Here is a 19,477-nt window from a genome sequence, read left to right as displayed (position 1 = left end):
TTATCTAGAAGCCAACAATCTCCTAGGGCTCAGGCAATCAGGCTTCCGACCAAGACACGGTACGGAAACTGCTCTTATTGACCTCACTACCCAGATCCACACCTTGAAAGACCAGGGCAAACTAGCACTCCTCTTATTGCTTGACCTGTCAGCAGCGTTTGATCTGGTTAACCATCAAACACTTTGCCAACATCTGAAATCTGCAGCTCACTTTTCAGATGCAGCCACGGATTGGATCACTTCCTTCCTGGCGAACAGAACCATGAGAGTCTTCTCTCCCTCAGACTCCGCCGAGCCGGCCCCTGTACCTTGTGGTGTCCCGCAAGGCTCATGCGTGTCCCCGACACTCTATAATATATTCACGAAACCCCTCTTCGATATCCTAGACTATCTGGGTGTCACGTATACCAACTACGCAGACGACACCCAGATACTCTTCCCTATCACGGGCGACTACGAACTAGACAGCACGACCCTCAATGAAATCTACTCCGTCATACAAGCATGGATGGCACACCATGGCTTGTGTCTTAATGACGATAAAACCGAGCTGATTATCTTGGGCACTCATGCCAAACTTAAAAATCTCAATCCCTCATTCAAAGCATTCACCATAGATGGCAATCTCATCTCAGTCTCTAATAACACTAAGACTCTTGGTATTTACATTGATGCTACCTTATCCCTCTCTAAACAAACTAACGCAGTAGCGTCATCAGCTGCCTACACCTGCAAGCTTATTACTGCATGCAGACCATTCATCTCCGCACCCAACTGTATCACTCTAGCGAGAGCTCTAGTCCTCCCCAAGATAGACTATTGCAACGCCCTTTACCTGGGCACCAGCCACAAAAATATGAATAAACTACAAATAGTCCAAAACAACGCAATCAGAGCTGCCTTGAACATCCCCAAAAAAGCACACATATCTGAGACCAGACGTAACCTACGCTGGCTCCCTGTCAAGCATAGAATATCACTGAAAACGCTTGCCCTCACACACAAAGTCAGGGCTAACCTTGCCCCAGCATACCTCACTAACCACTTCACATCACACTCCGCCTTGAGACCTCTTAGAGCAGCTCAAACTAACACCTTGACCATACCAAGATTTAAACTCGTCAACTCAGGTGGAGCTAGTTTCCCAGTACAAGCATCCAAACTATGGAACACCATCCCCCCACATCTACGCGCAGAACTCTCTTTCAACCGCTTCAAACATAGCACGAAGTGTTGGCTCCTTAACACGGACTCCTGACAGCTTAACCTTTGCGCATGCACTTGCTTATTATGCCAGTTCCTACCTGTAACCATTTTGGAACCTGGCCGACTGTATTGTTTTAATTGCACACCTATGTAACTGCAACCCTCCTGTAACTGCACACTTATATAACTGTAACCTTACTGTAACGTAACTCTGTTTAACTGCTCCCCTGTAACCAGTTCTACCTTACGCGCCCATATGCCCCAGGGCCTGGCTGCGCTTTATAAATAAACTAAATACAAATACAAATACAAATCCCACCCCCCACTTACCTGATGTCTTTGGCTATGCTGCTGCGCCCGCTTCCTTCTGCCCGCTATGGAAATGGAAGAGGGGCTCTGCTTGGTTACCTGTCGTCCAGCTATGTGGCAGCCATCTTGAGTCTGTTTATTGTATGAATGAATAGGACACCTTGCAGTGTCCCTGTCTGCACCACAGGTTTTTAGATTGTGAATGCGGAGTGCTACCTTTTCCACGGGCTGCAACAGGTGGTGACCCTCGTTGGATCCATGTTCCTCTTATGTATAACATGTACTACATCTCTGCGCTCAAGCATATTGTAACTAAGTTCCTGCAAGTAACAGCGCCACATTGCCCCTGGGCTGCCTGCGCGCTATATAAATGTAAAAAATAAAATTAAATAAATGAAGGCCCCTGCTACACTTGGGCCTATTGACTCCTGCACCTGGCTGTTCCAGCCCATGGAACAGGTATTTATGGCTGAAGTACAGGTTGGGTTAAATGGGCTCGTTAGTGAGCATTGTCTGAATCAATGGGCAATTAAACATGTCATCCATCTGATCACTTTGCATAATGGTTTGTACTTGTCTCCTAGCCTGATAATGACGGGTCCGTCATCTGTTTCTGATGGTTTCCCCAGAGCACTTCACTCTTTTCTTAGGCCCGCATAGCAACAAACTTGGAAGGCCCCATGTTAATTTAGTTTAAGCAACACACTCGTCTGTTCTAGTCTAAATGTCCTTGCAGCACGTGGTTTCCTGGTTGAGAGAGCCCTTTCGTTGTGGTATTTTTCACACTTCCGTGATTCGCAAGAACAAATGCAATCTTTGGTTTTAGTTCTGCTGGGTGCTGACTCAAAGCGTTTTTCGAATTTCTTGTGACAGAAAAAAACAAGATGTGCATATTTAATAGATTACTAGATAAATGGGCGTTAGACGTCAATTTGCCTGGCAGTTTTTAAGGAAAATATGCAGGGTTTTAAAATCGGTTCATCCCTTCCCTACGACATGAAAGCATGTGAGCCGCACGGTCAAGTCGGATTGGGCCCTCGGCCTTTCTGGCTTTGGCCAGGCCGAAATCGTCCCTGGGGAGTGGGGCCGATTTCTGGCAATGTCTGGGCCGATTTCTGCCAATGTCTGGGCCGGTTTGGGGGAAAAACATTATTTTGTCTATTTTTTTCAAAAAACCTTTCATCTTTCTTAGATCTATAAATGAGTACCAACACAGGTTGGGTGATTGTATGCATATTTTTTTCTGTTAGAGTTTACGCGTAAGTGCTATACAATAACATTTTATAATTTGGCCTTGGACGTCTGCTTGGGTTCCCAGTAATTTAGTGTACTTGGGTACAATGCTATTTGATGCCACTTCTGTTTTGTCAAGGGGTGAAGGTCGTGTTTCATCGCTTCCTGGGATGTCACTTTGGGAAGGGCTCAAATGACATCACTTCCGGTGATGTCATCAGAGGTCAAGGGTCGTGAGGTGAGGGGTGGGCCACTTTTTTGCGGCAATGGGTGGGCCACTTTTTTTGGGTGACCGGTCCTATTTCTTTTCCCAGTCCGACCCTGCGCACGGTCACTATTTTCTGGAAGGTGGCCATCTGGGTGCTCGTGTTTTCATGGCCGCACGCTGGCCTAATCCGTCTTCATGACAATGGCGTTTCTCAGACCCTAATAGCTGGTAGCACTGCCACAAAGGTGGGGCATGTGATGGGGGAGGTGCGGGGTTTCCTCCAGGCAGCCAAGTTTCTGGGTGCAACTCCCTGCTTTAGTAGGCAGGCATGGATATGTCAGTATGATGGTTTTGCTGCGCCTCTACAGGCAGGGGCACTGAGCAGGCACCTGCAGGGCCTTAAGATTGTGTACTTCTGCTATTCAGCCAGCCTATGGTGAACCAATATGCAGACACGTGCCATGCCACCAGCTTTGATTGCCATCTGGCAAGGGTGTGCAAGCCCTTGCCTTTTTGCTTAAATAGAATATGAATAATTTGAACTCAAAAGGGTGCCTGCAAATCTGCCCCCCGTTCCATAAAGCTACATGCCACAATCCTACTGTACACATTTTCCATGCTGCATCAGTTTCATAACTTGCAACACCCACCCTCCTGTGGCACAAGTAACCTGTACCAAACGTCACTGCAAAGAGGCTTCAGAACCTCTGACACACATTGTCCCATCTGTTGGCAGGGTAAACTCGAATATGCCATACTGGTTTTGGTATGGTGACTGATGGTGCACACTAAGACGCATCCTATTGGTATCATTGCCCACCTTGAGAGCCAGGTCAGCCATGTGGATTCATTTCTACCCTGGATGCTGCACTTTGATCTTTTGGGAGGCTAGATGACTCCTTGACTTCTCCTGGGAACCATACTTCACAGGCACACATAACCAAGGCCAGCCTGGCACCAGGCTGTTGCACCTCAAATGGCCCATGAAGCTGCAGGCTTGGTATAGGGTGAGGTTCGAGTAGCCAGAAGGGGCATATGGGAAAGTGAAGCAGGTTTTGCCATATTTTTCTGTGAGCTTCCGTTCCTGTCAAACCAAGAGCTCTGGGCATGATGCAAGAAGGCAAAGGTCACATGTCACAGTGACTGGGATTGCACCCCTTGCAGCAGGCGTTCTTTTGTCCAATCCCCTGTGGCCTTTCCCCTTTTTATATAAGGAGGGAGTATCCAGCCCCTTCCTTCATTTTGGGCTTCCTAGAAGACCAGAATGGTTGGACCCTGTTGGGCATGCAGTCCATACGTCCTAACTACAGGTCCAGTGCATCCAGAGATCTGTCCCATAACCATTCACCTGGAACATTGGAGTGACTGCTGCACTGGAACATGGCTCCCCACTGTACAGGGGTATCGCTCTGGACCTCCAGTGGGCCCCCGTAGTGCCATGGACACCAGCACTCGACAGGCCGAGTGCCTGTGGGGGTTGTAGCCTGCTCTGGACATCCAGCAGGCTCCATGCTGCTATTGCACTCGAGTGTGGGCACAGCCAGCCATTCCCCTGACCATACGGACCTCTGCCACCGTACTGTCAAGAGGGTCCTACGGCATCGGGCATGCAGGCCTCTGCTTCGACGTGTAGGCCTGGAGGTCTACATAACAGACAGACTCAGTCCTTCCTCTCTGGGAGTCCGCAGCCGTTCTAGTGCACCTGTCTGCAGAGGCTCCTTTATTAGCTTGGGCTATGACCGTCCTGTCCCAAGCTAAAAGGGCAATACAGGGGAGGGCAACAGACTTGAGAAGGTCACTCGCCACACTCCCTGCAGGGGGCAGGAAAGCTCCTTGGACTTGAGTGAAAAGTCCTTGTCTTCCACCCCAGGCCCCTTGGAGTTGGACCTGCAGCTTCAACATATTCCCGTACTGCTGACTGTTTTAAAGCCTACCAGGGGGGTTTCTGCCTTTGGCGTTATCAAGTAACTTATCAGTTTGCCGCATCTCACCAGCCACGCTCCTCGCCTCTTTGGTTCGAACAGTTCATTGCCGCACAAGCCTTGGATTCACTGTCTACGAAACACTGCATCGAACTGCAAAGAGCTCGGCTTCTGTTGTGGCACTCTAACCTGGCTCCAGCTGCAAGAACTGTGAGAAGCCTAGTTTGATGCTGTCAAACCACCCAAGAACAGAATAAATTAGGCCGGGAGGATAGCTCGGTGGCAACGCGTTTGTTAGCAACACAGGCTCGAATCCCGGCTCGCGCTTATAAGCTTGTCCCCTCAATGACTTGTTTACTTTGGAATATTTGTGCGATTGCTAATGTCGTCGCATTCACACCCATAACTGTATAGCCGGCCTACATTCAGTGGAGTAACTTTGAAATTGTTGGGGGGGGGGGGGGGGGGTAGGGCATGACATATGAGGAAACATTGCCCCAGGCAAATGACAAAATGGTGACCCATGAATGTTGAGGGGGGGGGGAACACCCCTGTCCCCTCTACCCTCTAAAAATACGCCCATGCCTACATCATCACGAACGTAAAGGAGTTATCTCTTGACTGCCTGTTTCACACTGGACTGGGATTGCTGTTGGTGTGTTGTAGTGTGAGGCTGATTAGCGCCCCCCCCCTACTCATTCCTGTACTCCCTGCATCACAACAATTCCATCTTCACCACACACTGGCACGTGGCTGATGGCTGCAGCCCAGTGAGAAAGGGGGTAGCCAGCACACATTACAGGACAGCTAGCAGACAGCACCACAACCTTGGCAAGACCAGGGAAAAGGCCACTTCTAATGACTCCGGACTGAGTGCCAATCTACGGAAGATGTTGCTGAGGTGTTTGGTGGCCACGCCCATCCGTTAGGGCTCTTCTCTGAATGTGTCCTTCACTTTGGTATAGAAATAAAGCGGTACTTTTGCGCCTCTGTGAATAGGCTGTACAGGTGTTCCACTTCCGACCGGTAGAAGTGGAGGAAACTGTTTAAAGAAGCAGTTACATATTTGGTGTCATCTTGAGACACTAGATGTTTGGTATTTGTACATCACATCTGCCATGTCTAGTGCACACACTGCCCCAGCTGGTCGGGGTTGCTGTTGCAGCCCCATACATGTTGACACGGCGGGGCAGTAGTGGCCGACAAAGCACAGGCGTGCAAGAAAATCGAACATATTTAAGCCCTGGCTTTGATTTGCAAATTAAGCAGTTTAGTTGTGATACTAGAGCAGGCACTACTTTAATTTTGCAGTCTACAGGGTGCCTTGCTAAGACCGAATCACTGACGGCTCTCCCGGCCAGATGGTGGGAGGTGAGGGGGTGACGCATTCCTTGAAGATCTACATGGTGGGCTAGGGGCTGTTGGGGAGAATTCTCTTATGTCTAATTTCCCAAACCTAGCGAGTCCCCCAGCAGATTTGCTGGATTTTTGGGGTTGGTTTTTTTTTCTCCGAAGAGTGAGGCTCTTTTCCTCCCACTCTTAGGCATGTTTTGAGGTATGTCTGACTTTGTGTGCTTATGGGCTATGGGGTCTTTTACTCCATGGGGTATCATCTGTTTTTTGTGATGTTGCACAGCACGTGCAGTAACACAGGGGTGTCCTGCTGACCCCCAAACATAGACTCATACCCTGGGACTGACTACTGTCTCCCAGGGCATGTAAAGTCACCATTGACTTTACTAGTCCAAAATTGTGAACAGAACCAGTAAAAAAATCATTGTTTAATTACTGTAAGGGGTTAATTCGATTGCCCCTGGGTCAGTTTCCAAGGGGGCACTGTCCAGTCCCCCCTGTCGAGTTTCTGGCTGGTGGCAGTGGTTACCACGCAAAATATTCCCCCGGAATATTTCCTATGGGATTTTCCCATTGATTTTAAACGCACCACTTTTTGGTGCAATGTTAAAGATACCACCGGTTTATTTATTTAATATTAAATCAAAGGTTGAGTCTTTTTGCCCGAACTTTTTTCCAAAATGGCGTCCGTCTCTAACTCCAACCAAGGTCGGGCCCTTTGTTCCACTTTTTGGTGGGCTTTTCCACAGAAGCCCTCCAACTGGTGCCACTCTGTCTGGGTTCCACATGATGTGTGGGTGGGGGACTTGGCACCCTGGACTGCATTGCCTTAGCAACTCAAGTCGCACTCTGTTCTGATTGGGCCAGTGGTGAGCCGCCCGGCTCACCACTTAGCATGTTTGAGTGACAGCTAGGCTGTTGAATGGGGGTATAGTAGGGCTTTTGGGACTGGAACTTCAGAAGTCGCCACAGGACCTAAGCAATCCGAAGAGGGAAGAAGCTGAGCCATCTGCAACGACAACACCACCGGTGGAGCCCTGCTGCAACGACCTCACCACTTTCCCGACGACAAGAGATCTTCTGCTGGAAGAGTCTTCTCCCTCTGAGCTGGTGGGATCAACCAGTTCGCCATTTCGCCTTCCAGGACGTCTCTTGGTCGAGTCGCCCGCGCCAAGCACCCGAGCTGCCGGATAGCCAAGCTGCACCACTGTGACCGCGAATACCAGGAACACACCCTTTCACCGACAAACTCTGCGGCTGGTTTCTTCCCTGGCCAGTGCAATGACTCCAAGTTTCCTCCTGACAAGATCCTCTCTTCCCCTGGTCCAAACCACAAACTGCACCCGCTGCCAGGAACTACCACCGCTGGAGCTTCCTCACTCTGTGTTCTACCTGGCCTCCCTTTCTTCGGTTTGCCCAGGGTGACCCTTAAATCCTTGGCTTTCCAACTGGGTTGGCCCCCAGACCTAACTTTGTCTTTTGAACCACTGCAACCTCTTTTGAACATTTAAGACTTGAATGCATTGCTAAACCGTGTGATCTTGGGCACATTTCGCCTTGCTCCTTTCAAAGTGGGCCTGGCCTATTAACTTTGGCTCTACAGTATACCCTGCCTTCAGTAACTTGATTTTTGTCTCTTAAGTGTTGGGAACTGTTTTATTTTTATGACCTGCCCTTTTTCTCCCCCTTCAACCTAATTATTGGAGTGCCATCTAAGTTACACGCTCACCTCTGTTTTGACAAAGTGGTTTTAACTTGGACTTGTCTAGTAATTGCTAAGGGAGGTGTAAATACTTTTCGGATTGTGTTGGAACTTGCTTTTGATTAGTAGTGCTAGTGTATTTTCTAAAGGGTGTTAAATAATGATATACTAGCTCTGGTCAGTGTTTGCTTGTTCTACTGTGTTTTTGGCCCTATTGTGTATCCTCTGTATACTGTCTAACTCTTCTTGAGAGAAGTCTGACTGCTCAGTCACAGCTACCAGGTAAATCTGGGTGGTACAGACTGCTACCAATTGGGTTTACTGCTTGCTCCTGTAGTCTTAATCTTCTTGCGGTGGTCCCCAAGGGAACTGCACAGGATTCTGCCTAACGGGGGCACATACATATGAGTATTGTAGGAATCGAAATGGTTAGTTGAAGGCTACTGTGAGATTCACCCTTGTAGAGCAAAATGGCGGTCTCTAGAAAGATGGGGTGGGGGGGTCCCCTTTGAGGGGGGAGGCAACATGTTTGGATCTGGTGTGGTGGCTGTAGCCAGGCTGTCTGAGGGCCAGCTCTGCATGGGGGCGGGGGTGTAGGGAGAAATTGGGTGTGAAGGGAATTTCATGCAAGATCCCATTGACTGGTAGGGACCAGGGTGAGTGGGAGAAGTGACTTCATTTGATGCATAGACCGGGTAGGTGGGTCTGTAGTGAAGTGGCAAGGGGTCGTGGATGCAGGTGGTGGATGCAATGACGCACCAGAGGCAATCCAGTGAGTTTCTGTGCAGTAGTAGAGTAGGACATGAAGACCAGTGGTCAGAAAAATGGCGTTACAGGGGAAAGTGACGACGGCGGTAGACGGTAGGTGTGCCTGTTGCAACGAATGGGAAGTGAAACTAGTCAGTGCTATTCGTGAATAAAGAGTAACTGGAGGGCTGTATGTTGCTTGGTACATTGCATGAACTGAGCAGATGGGTAAAAACAGTTTGTTGCAAGCACCAAGTTGGTTCCAATTGCAGCAGACCGCACGCATAGCCACATACATCCGCTGTACACCGGAGGTGAGAACACCTGCTTTCTAGATGCATCGAGTCCAACTAACCTGAGCCACCCGATGCCACCACACGGGGCTTTTAATGATCTGAGCTGTTTTGATATTTACCCTTAGGACCGACCGTTTGCCTTCCATCAAATGAGCTGAGCAGCATAACGTGATCACACTCCAGGTAAGAGCATTTATTAGGTGTGTTCACTGGGTTACACAGGGACTTATTTGCGACTCGACTCCACAGCTTGTGAACTTTTGGTTTATTCTATTGGTTTTAGGCGTACGCTAGACTACGTGCAGTACATCAGATCCCTACATCTCCTCTCCTCTCGCCTCGCAGCACACTAGGTAAGAGTACCAGTGGACATGTAATGCATGTATTCACTGACCTGAGAGTAATGTGGATGCCCTGTAACCCAGGTGGGTGATGCACATTATAAGAGACGTGAATTTAGGACATTGGCTAGTGCTAGCTTAGCTGATTAGTAAGGATCAGCAGCTATCAAAACGTTTTGCCAACCCTGCTCTCCTCGCACAAAGCGGGTGTGATGGATCTTTCTTAGCATGGTGTTTACTAATATTGGAGATTCATTTGTTAATTTATGCGTTGGGACATTGTTTGGTCAGAAATGTACAAGACGACCTATTTGTAGAACCTGCCCTGAATAACTTTTGTTTTGAAATGCATCGGTGAGGGCTTCTGCACAATTGTCTCCCTTCTATGGGGCCTGTAGGAAGAATCTAGGCTCTGCATTTCAACATCTAGACTCCACATTTCATCTTTCACATTACGGCAATGATTTGAACTCTTTAGGGCCAAGGGTGTGAGACTCCTTGCCGGACTAAGGAGGCTCGGGCTGAATTTAAATAGATGCCAATGCACAGAGCACATAATAGAAAATGATCACTTTGCTCCATGATGCTATTTTACTGGGCTGAGCTGCACTAGGAAATAACAGTACCCTGAATCTTAACCCAACCCCATTTAACACGTGACGGATTACCATAATATTCCATTTAGTCCATGGAACAAACTGGATGCAGATTGAGCTAAATGCACTATGTTCTGAAAATGGAACGCGAATGTTGGGTCTGTGTTGTAAGCTAAGGAATGTGAAGATCCATTATACTAAAATTATGGCACTTCAGCAATGCAATCACAATGAGAGGCACAGAGGAAATGGAGGAAATGACATGATTTAGTGGGATGATCTGGTCAAGGGGCGGTGCTCTTGACTGACTAGGGGTTTGATGAAAAGGGTTTGAGGCGGAGTTGGAGAGGCATTCCTTTTCTTGCACTCACTGACGGAGGAGCAGAAAGCTGGTGCTGGGCTGAAATTGAGGCTGTCTCTTGCCTGGGTTGGGAATCTTTAGAAGGGCTGCGAAATCTCGAGCAACATTAGCTGTGAATGACCCTGGAACACTGCCAAGCTGAGTCTGGGAATATCCCCAGTTTAACCGAAGTAATTATCTGTTAATGGAGGTGCTGGTGAAGTGAATGAAATGCATAGCACAGATCAGATACTTCAGTAAATTGTTTAGATGCTGCATTAGTTGAATTTAAATGTGCATTTAAAACTATTAAAGTTTAGCTTTTATTCAAAGTATATTTATCCTGTTAAGTTAAAAAGCCAAAGGTTCATTTGGTAGAGCTTGGCACATTATCACAGAGCGTTGTCCTTGCAAGACAAACTTCGCTTACATTGTGAATTATAACGTGGGTGTACGTGTCCCTCTGTAACTTGCTTAATTCTAGTTTGGAAAGGTAATTTAGTTTCAGTGCATTTCTTCTGCATTCAGTCTTTGATTTCACATACATGGAGATAAACGTGCGGTAAGAACTCTCAAAGCAAAGTTATCTCCAGTAAATTGATTTACTTGGAGAGGCTGCATGCATTGCCTTTGCATGCTTCACATTTGTTGAAACACAGCCAAAAGGGCATAAGTGTGATGTCAAAGCATCACAGGAGAGCACAAGCCATTTATTCAGGGTGTATTTAGTCCAGTTATTAGGCTGTATTCTGAAATTAGTCTCACCACTATAAAAATAACATGAGCCAAGAAAATGCCACCACAGCAAGATGCAGCAAAATACTGTGAAATACTATAGAACCCCAATAATCTATCCTACAGGCCTGTGCTCTCCCCAACTGTCGCTGTGCCCCAAATGAGGGACACAGAGACCAAGAGAAAAGTGTGCCTTATTCACATTCTTTCTGGTGACAAACGTGGCAAAACCTGCATGCACGAGGGCACGCATTTCCATTGGTTCAAGTCCAGCGTGATGAGGCTCCTGATCACGCAATAATTGTCCTTTCCGGACATGAAAAACCATGAAGATTGGAGCCTGAGATTCTTGTGTATTTACATTGATATTCTAAAGATATGTGTTGATGTAAATTTCTGGGCGTCTCCAGGTCTAGTGACTGCTTCATTAGACGTACTTTCGTCTAGGATTTCAATTGAGGGCATTGGTGAAGACTCTTGACCTCCAACTTGAGCGGATGGTGGTCATGGATGTGGCAGAGGGAGGCTAACTGAGTACTGTTACTCAGTTACCCTTTGCTTGGCCACTGGTTGGGCTCGGCACCCTGGTACTGAGGCTCCTGGCCAAAGGGAAGCCTCTTACACAATGAGAGTAAGAAGCATTGAACATGTTCATTCTTGATCCCAATCATGTAATGGGCCAGAGAACTAATATGCGCAGGGCAGCAGGGGGGCTATTGGGTACCTGGTGGCAAGATGGTTGTGTGGGACATGTTACTTGGAACAGGGCCTTATGACCTATGATCTGTAGTGTGCTGTGGTACATTCTGTCAGGCAGCTGCAACAAGGGCGCTACCACCATGTGTTAAGGTGGTCCCAATCAATAGATGACAAAACGAAGAGTAACTGCAAGCGCACAAGCACTCGGCTGTATTCACACATGAATGGCTGGGAATACAGAATCCTTCTCGATCATTCAAATGTAAAACTCAAGCTTTTAAATTGGAATGCGTCATAAATGGTGTCATTTAATTCACATGTCTGATCCTATAAGCAAACGTTACTGCTATTGGTGATTTAACTCATGGCTCCTCCTAATTTCATCTTACTATCATTCTATGGTTTGAAGCAGCCAACCTGGTGGACAAAATCCTAATTGGTAGTTGCTTATCTGACCATTGGCACGCTGTGATGCCAGGGTGCATGGTAAGGAATGACTGCTAGAATTCAGTTTTGAAGTTTACTCCCTTCCCATTCTGAGACCTTTTCAGCCAATTTGTTTGAGGCCTTGGCAGGGACCCCGTCTGTCTGCATCATGGATATAGCAGTTGCGCTTTCTAGAGATCAGGTTTTTTTAAGCTTTCCTTCTATCCTAGCCGGTGTATGCTGCACTGTTTATGCAACCGGTTGGCATGGTAGCTCCTTGCACCTGGAGATCAAAAGCTATCTGTACATCTCGCTGCTACCAATAGAAACTAACCTTTAGAGTTGCATGCTGTGCTTCTGGAATAAATCTAGTGGTTTAGATTCTGCTGGGGGTGCTTTGCTTACTGGCTTTGATGCCCGAGTATCTGCCAAACTTGGGGATTATTTTGCAATGCAGTTCCAATGTCAGAATTCAGTATACAGGCCTTTCTGTCTAAAATGGTGGTACTCTTTCAATTGCTGCCATTTTATGTGTTTTGTGGTGCATGCCGCCATACATTGCTCCCTGCCCATACTGCAACCCATTGCTACCTATGCCCATAGGTAGCAATAGGTAGTTCAGACAGCAGGTAGGCATGCACCAACATGTTACTCCCTCTGGTCCCCCTGTGATGTGCCCTTGTGCCCCCCCATTCTCGCACACAGGTGTTGCCTGTTTTGCTTGATTCTTCTACCCTGCTCCCCCCTCACCCCACTCAAGCCTACTTCTGCAGGAGTGGTTTCACCATCACTGTCTTGTGGACAATGCTGGATTTGACTTTTATGGATTTCATTCATGGTGCGTCACCCTTTCTCAACTCTGATGCTGAACTTCTTTTGCATCTTGTACTCATGGGGCCCTGAATCATGCTGTTCCCATCTTTATCTAGTATCCTGGCTTGCAACATTGTGTTACTAATGACTTCTGCAATTGTATTCACTCCTCTTGCTTCACTCTTTTGACTGCTAACTGTTCTCTCTGCCTTTCCCTTCTCCCTTTTCCTATCTCTTCCCCTTACTTTCTTCTATGCACTTACTCTATCAGAATTGTCCTTGGGCCTAGTATGATAGTAACCTCGTCTGTCTCCTCTTCCCTCCCCTTACTGGTTTTTTCCTCCCCAAACCCCTCCAGCATGATCTGAAATGTCGTCAGGCCTAGTACGGTAGTCTCCTGTCTGTTTCCATTTCCTTCCCACTCTCTCCCCCCTTTCCTTATCTATGTTTTAGCTCTTGCACTATCTGAAATGGCGTCAGGCCGAGTACGATAGTTAATTTCACATCCTTACTGTTCATGGCCTGTAAGAATGTCATTGTTTTTTCCCTTGTTCCCTCCCTTGCCTTGAAGCGCTTTGAAACAAATAGTTTATTTATATAGCGCCTATACACAATCATATCATCTCTACACTACTTGTGTAACTCTGTATATGCTGCAACCTTTCCCTACTCTTGGGAGTGCACTTTACTTCTCACCCTATTTGTATTGTGTGACTTACTCTATCCGACTTATTCTATCCTTTATGGCACTTGCATTATCCCTCATGTTTAAATTGGCTGTTTATAGGTCACTTGTCAGCTTATACATACATTCACCTCTGTGAGGAGCCTGGCCAAACATTGGGTTTATCTGCATCACACTACCCCCACCCCCAATTTATTGACCATACTCTTGTGTTCTGTTCTCGGGTCTCCTTTCAGGATCCACACCCTAGAGACCCCCTCAGGCTACCTCCCTGCTCCACATATTCCTCTCGGCCACATGTAAAACACTTTAAATCTCTTTCAGTCGAACCCATGCTGTGTATAATTGAGTGTATAACTGGGTTCAAATCTGGAGTCCCAATGGACTTTCTATGACTTGCATACAGGATTGTTTTGAGTGTGAACATGCGTCAAGATTTCCACCTAGCACTATTCTGTTTCTCTACTATTTCTTTCCTGCCCTTTCAATATAATTTGCAGGACAGAGGCCAATCGGTACTAACACTAGTACTGCTTTTAGTATTTTAAATGTGTAGTTTCAACATTACCCAGCCAGGTAGGAATCCACGAGAATAAGTAATCCAACCAGTCCTCTTCTGTTGTGCCAGTCTCCTGCACCATTTGTGTATAAAAGTCTTTCAAGGATGTTATTGCTCATGTCAAGCTCCTTTTCTGCTAATTGTGTTGGTGTGAATGTGCAGAAACTTCCATCGTTGTGCACACGCCACTCAATACCCCCCACCTCCCTCCATGACCGTGAGGAGGTTGTTTCTATTGCACACTGCTGCAGCTAGTGCGTCTTCACATGGATAAGGTCCTTTAATCACTGGATCTAGAATCCCACTGTAATAGGCTTATGGGTTGTGTCCCATCCAGTTTTTTGGGAAGACTGCATCTCGTTCCCATTTGAATGGGGAACTGGTAAATAGAACTTTGTTATCTGGTGTTCCCCAAACGGGAGCTGCAATTTTTTTTTTTTCAATTCATCAAATGCATCTGTCATACTATACAACTTTTCTTTTCTCTGCTGCTTTTAGTCCTACCAGGGGCTGAACAGAATTGCTGTAGTCAAAGATCCAAGCATGGCAGTAATGGCCCCAAAAATGGCTGTAATTCTTTGACTCTCTCTGGTTGTGGCATATTGTATCTGCTCTTACAGGTGTCGCATTTCTCCCTTTGATATTCACTGGCCCAAATAAAGTACTTCCTGACAATACTACAATTTCTCCTTGTCAATGTTATTGACCCTGTTGGCTAGAAAGGGATGCAGATTGGACGAGTGTCCTGGACTCGTCTTTTGTGGTGGTACACACTAAGTCATCTACTTTTTGTATGGTACTGGGAGTCTGTGAAGTCCCTTTGCAGCACCCTATTAAACAGTATGGAATTCACAGTGCCCCTGTGGCATTCTTGTGTTGTAATCTGGTCGACCTAGAGGTAAAGCATATTCTGTTAATCTTTGTCTAAGGGGATGGAAAAGTGTTTTTAAATCAATCGCTGTGAAATGTGTTGCAGTAGGTGGAATGTTACACAAAATGGTAGCTGGGTTGGGCACAACTGGCAATTCTACCTCCCCAATGTTATAAACTGTGTAAAATATTGTGTAAAAACCCCTTTTGTTTTGATTCTCACAGGGTGCACATGGGGATTCAGAGGGCACTATTATCTCTTGCTTTACTAAGGCCACAATAGTTTTGTAGAAGCCTTCGCTTGCCTAGAAATTGGGTACGGTTTCCTCTGGGTAAAATGGCTCCTTTCTTCAATTTTCTCTTCTCCAACCCCTTTCAATAATCCTACATCCATAGGGGTTGTTGACAAGTCTTGTATAAAGGTTGGTACCGTTTTAACCAATATTATATGGGGTTTCTTTGTAGTGTAGCTACAAATGGCATGCAATAACATCGTCTTCAGATAAGTATGCCACATGAGTTAGTCGCTGTGTGGCGTCCTATGGACACCTCCCTGAATAGAAACTCTGCAGGCAAGCTCGACAATCTCTTTTAACCACATGAGCTATTTTAACACCTTTACTGGCTAGAATCTGCAGTCAATGGTGCTCCTTGGTTTCATTTGGCCATAATGCTTGTATGAAGTCCTTTGCGTTTACATAATGAATACCTGGTGTCTCTTCCTTAGTAAATGAAATGATCATACTGACTTTGCTCATTAAGTCCCTCACCAATATGTTTACTGTATCCTCCGGTAATATAACCATGGCACAGCCAATGTATGCTCACCTAAAGTTATGGGAAATTCATCTGTAAATTAACCTTTGTCATAGCCTCTGAATCCTTGTGTGTCTACATTGGAAACTCCCTTGTATTAACCTGTTGTCTACTAGAAAGGAAAATATTCTGTCTCCCAACAGGGGTTTCTGATTTGGGTTGGGAGTTACTGATGGTACTGGACACATCAAGCCGGTCTGTGGGCTGTTCTATTGTGAATGCATGCTCATCCCAGCTCTGAAACTTCTTCCTCCCACAACTATTACTCACCAATACTCTGGGTATTGGTGTTTTTTCCACTGTCCAAACTGCTGTTTGTATCTGTAATGCATCCAATGACTGTTATTTGCAGTTTCTGTATATGGGATACCAATACCTGTGGCTGTGGTGTGTATTGCATTCCTTGTGCCTGTAGCTGTTCACTACCATTTGGAAATGATGGCTGTTGTCTAATGAATTTGTCATCTGCTGCTGCAATTGTAGTGCGTCATAAGCACTGTATGCTGAGGGGGTATACAGGCCCCCCTCTTGCAACATAATGTTGCCATCCCTGCTGCACTGCTCCTGCATGTTCGTGAATAATACCCCATTATTCCACATGCCCAGCATTGTCCTACTGATCCCCCTGGAACCCTCAAATCGTGCCCTGATGCCATCAAATCCCCCTCCAAGTCGTGTGCCATACCCTCTTCCTTTCGGCACATACCCCCTCCCTCTGGGATAATACTGTCCCTTCTCCTTGCAAAATATCTGCTGGTACCTGGCGGCTGACCTCCCTGCCCCTGCTGCTCTTCCCGACATTAATCACCCCCTCTAGTGACATTTTTGGCAATTGTTTGTGTTGATTTGTATTTCGGGCCATGGTTTTGCCTCAATTGCTACTTTGTTTTTGCACCACATCAGGAAGACTGACATAAAGTATGATAAAACACGTGTACATCTTGTCCCAGTTTGCTCTCGTCTCCAAACGACACTTCTCCTGTATGTACGCAGCTGGGTCCTCATTCAGTCGAGTTTTGCATGTCGTCATCGTGCTCATGTCTGTCTGGGACAATGTCTGCTCAGCATTTTTAAAGGATGATGCATCGTGTGTGGTGGTTTGCCATATATGTTATGATTGTTCCCCCAATATATGCCAATATCTGCCATGTCATTCTGGTCTTGCTTTTCCAACTCGTAAATCTACTTTCTTGCTGGTAATGTAGTCCTTAAGCTGGCCATCTATATGAGCCAGCCCCCTCCCTTTCTGGAGCAAAGATAATTGCGTCATCCCCGCTTTTTGTACGGACTCAAATCGCGCCCTACTTTCCTTTCACTGCTTGCCAGATGGCTTGGCAAGTTCCTTAATCTGTTTACATATGGCGTTTTCCTTCCTGAGTTTACGAGTAGCCCTGGGAGCAAGGGGAAACTCGCTATGTATTTGTGTCATCCTGCTGCTCTATTAATACGCCCTCTGGCCAGGGGTGGACTGGCCTATAGGGCACTCTGGACTGGCCTATAGGGCACTCTGGAGATTTCCCGGTGGGCCTCTGCACCCTGGGCCTCTTTTCTGTGGTATTTCCAAATGTTCTCATAGGAAAAGCATTGGGCTTGCTGAAAATGTCTCATATGGGGCCACTTTGAACTTTATTTCCAGGGCCTCTTTTGGTTCCCAGTCCAGCCCTGCCTCTGGCGTTGCAGCAACACATGCCTGAGGAGCTTGTGTTGCCTCCTCATTCACTTTCTCCCTCTCCCTGTCTGTCACCTATTGCATACACTTTCAAGACGTTCCCTTACATGCACTTCTTATGTCTCTGCTAATGCTGTCTTCTGTCAACCCTCTACCGATGCAAGCATTAACCCCCCCCCACTAGTCGTCTTTTCTCTAGCTTGTCTGCTCTTTCCAATAGTTTAGTTTGTTTTATAATTTTCAGCGTTTTCCCCATCATTTTGCCCTGTGGGGTAATTCCTGCTTCTTGCCCCCCTTTCTCACACCTTGCACCCTTTTCAATTATTTTGTGGTGCCTTCTTTCCTTGTGCACCAATAGTTTGTTCCTCTGGGGGGTGGGCAGGAGGGGGTGAACTTTTGTTTGTATCGCATGCTCGCAATGGGTATAACCCAGGCATAGTTAGACAAAATCCCTGGTGGATTAAAAGGTGGCGTGGTTGGTTGCACACGCCCTTTATGCAAGTTATCAGTTTTATTATTATATATTTTTTTTTTTAACCTCCTCCTCCAAAATTTTCCATAGCTCAAGGATGCTTAATCTGTTTTGCCATTTGTTTCCCTTTCTATGCAACGTGTGTATGTATGTGTTGCAGCAAGCTTGTGTCCCTCCTTGAAGCCAAGGCTGAAACATTTTGCCAGTCTTTGACCCATTGCACATGGTAATGTTCGCCACATGGGGAGCAACTTACACATGAGCGATGGGGGTGTATAGCATTAGAGCAATATAAACTGTTCAATTTTACCGTAAAATACACATTCCCATGTTCACACCCCTCCCCTTTAGTTCCTTACAATGTTAACACATCACAACACCAGATCTTTCTGCACCACGTCACAAGTGCACATACTCCATTGTTGCCTCCAAACAAACGTAACTGCTATGCTACCACCACACGAACACACTGCCCCTTGAAGGATGCCGGGCTTTACGCCCTACTAGATGTCCCCCGCCCCCAGTATTGTTTTTCTTCAAGTTATAACTTCATCTCGCCCCTCCCCACAGGTAGTATTGTGCACAGGGCTACTCGCAATCCCATTGGGCATCCAGCCTCCATCTGCATGCCCTCCTGCCAACCTCTTCTGTGTGGACTCTGCTGTCCAGGGAGACATGTCCAAGAGATATCGACCCTCCACCAGACACTGGTATGTGATAACGCGCTTAATATCGGAGGTTTCGAAGCTCGGACCTGGGGTTCAAACCCGTTTTGCTCTGTCTTGCTTCCAAGGCGAGCACGTTGCCCCTGAGCTATCCTCCCAAGACAAACCTGATGTGGTAATCTCAGCAGCGCGTCCAAGTGTTAAGGTGGTCCCAATCGATATCAATAACTCGAGTGACTAAAAGTTAATGTTGAAGGATGTTTCCTCGCACTCCCCACCAGAGTGGTCCCGTGGCATGCACAAGACACTCGGCTTCATTTAAGAAACGAACAGTGGGGGAGATTCTCAAGCATCCGAACGTAAAAAGCAAGCTTCTAAATGGAAACCCATCAGTCATGGTTAGTGAGAACACTAACCTCTATACATCCTATAGGGAAAGGCTACTATTGGATATTTAACTGATGGTTCATCTACTAAAAAAATATTACAATTCTATTTATTTGGCACTATGATGCAGCCAACTTGGATGACAAAATCCTAATTGGTCGGTTTGTTCATCCTATCTTGGGCACATTGATGTGGCAAGGAAGGAGAGCTGCACATACTGCGAGAATCTGTTTTGAAATTACTCCCTTCCCATTCCCAGGCCTGAGACCTCATCAGCCAATTTTGTTTGTGGGCTTGGTTGGTGCTGTCCCTGTCTGCACCATGAAAATAGTGCGTGCAGTTGTGCTAGGAGTAAATGATCCTTGTACCATCACGTGGTAGAGGACCACTGTTCAAGGCTCATTTTCGTGTAATTGAGCTATTCTATC

General features: G+C 46.6%; 1 long non-coding RNA gene across 3 annotated transcripts in view; it reads left to right on the top strand.

Moving 5' to 3' along the window:
* Positions 1–19,477, top strand: part of LOC138489813 (uncharacterized) — a 71,303-nt gene that overhangs the window by 35,396 nt on the left and 16,430 nt on the right. Inside the window, exon 1 of one of the 3 annotated variants that reach the window (XR_011274921.1) lies at positions 9,289–9,329. The exons of 1 other annotated variant lie outside the window; for it this stretch is intronic. This is a non-coding gene — a long non-coding RNA (uncharacterized lncRNA). Of the gene's footprint in view, positions 1–9,288; positions 9,330–18,613; positions 18,708–19,477 lie in introns of those variants that run through there. One more of the 3 variants, XR_011274920.1, reaches the window with a different exon arrangement.

The sequence above is a fragment of the Ambystoma mexicanum genome, chromosome 9 (assembly GCF_040938575.1).
Source record: "Ambystoma mexicanum isolate Mex_15411 chromosome 9, UKY_AmexF1_1, whole genome shotgun sequence".
NCBI classification, from domain to species: domain Eukaryota; kingdom Metazoa; phylum Chordata; class Amphibia; order Caudata; family Ambystomatidae; genus Ambystoma; species Ambystoma mexicanum.
Note: the sequence above shows the minus strand (reverse complement) of the source record. Positions and strands in the feature narration are given on the sequence as shown.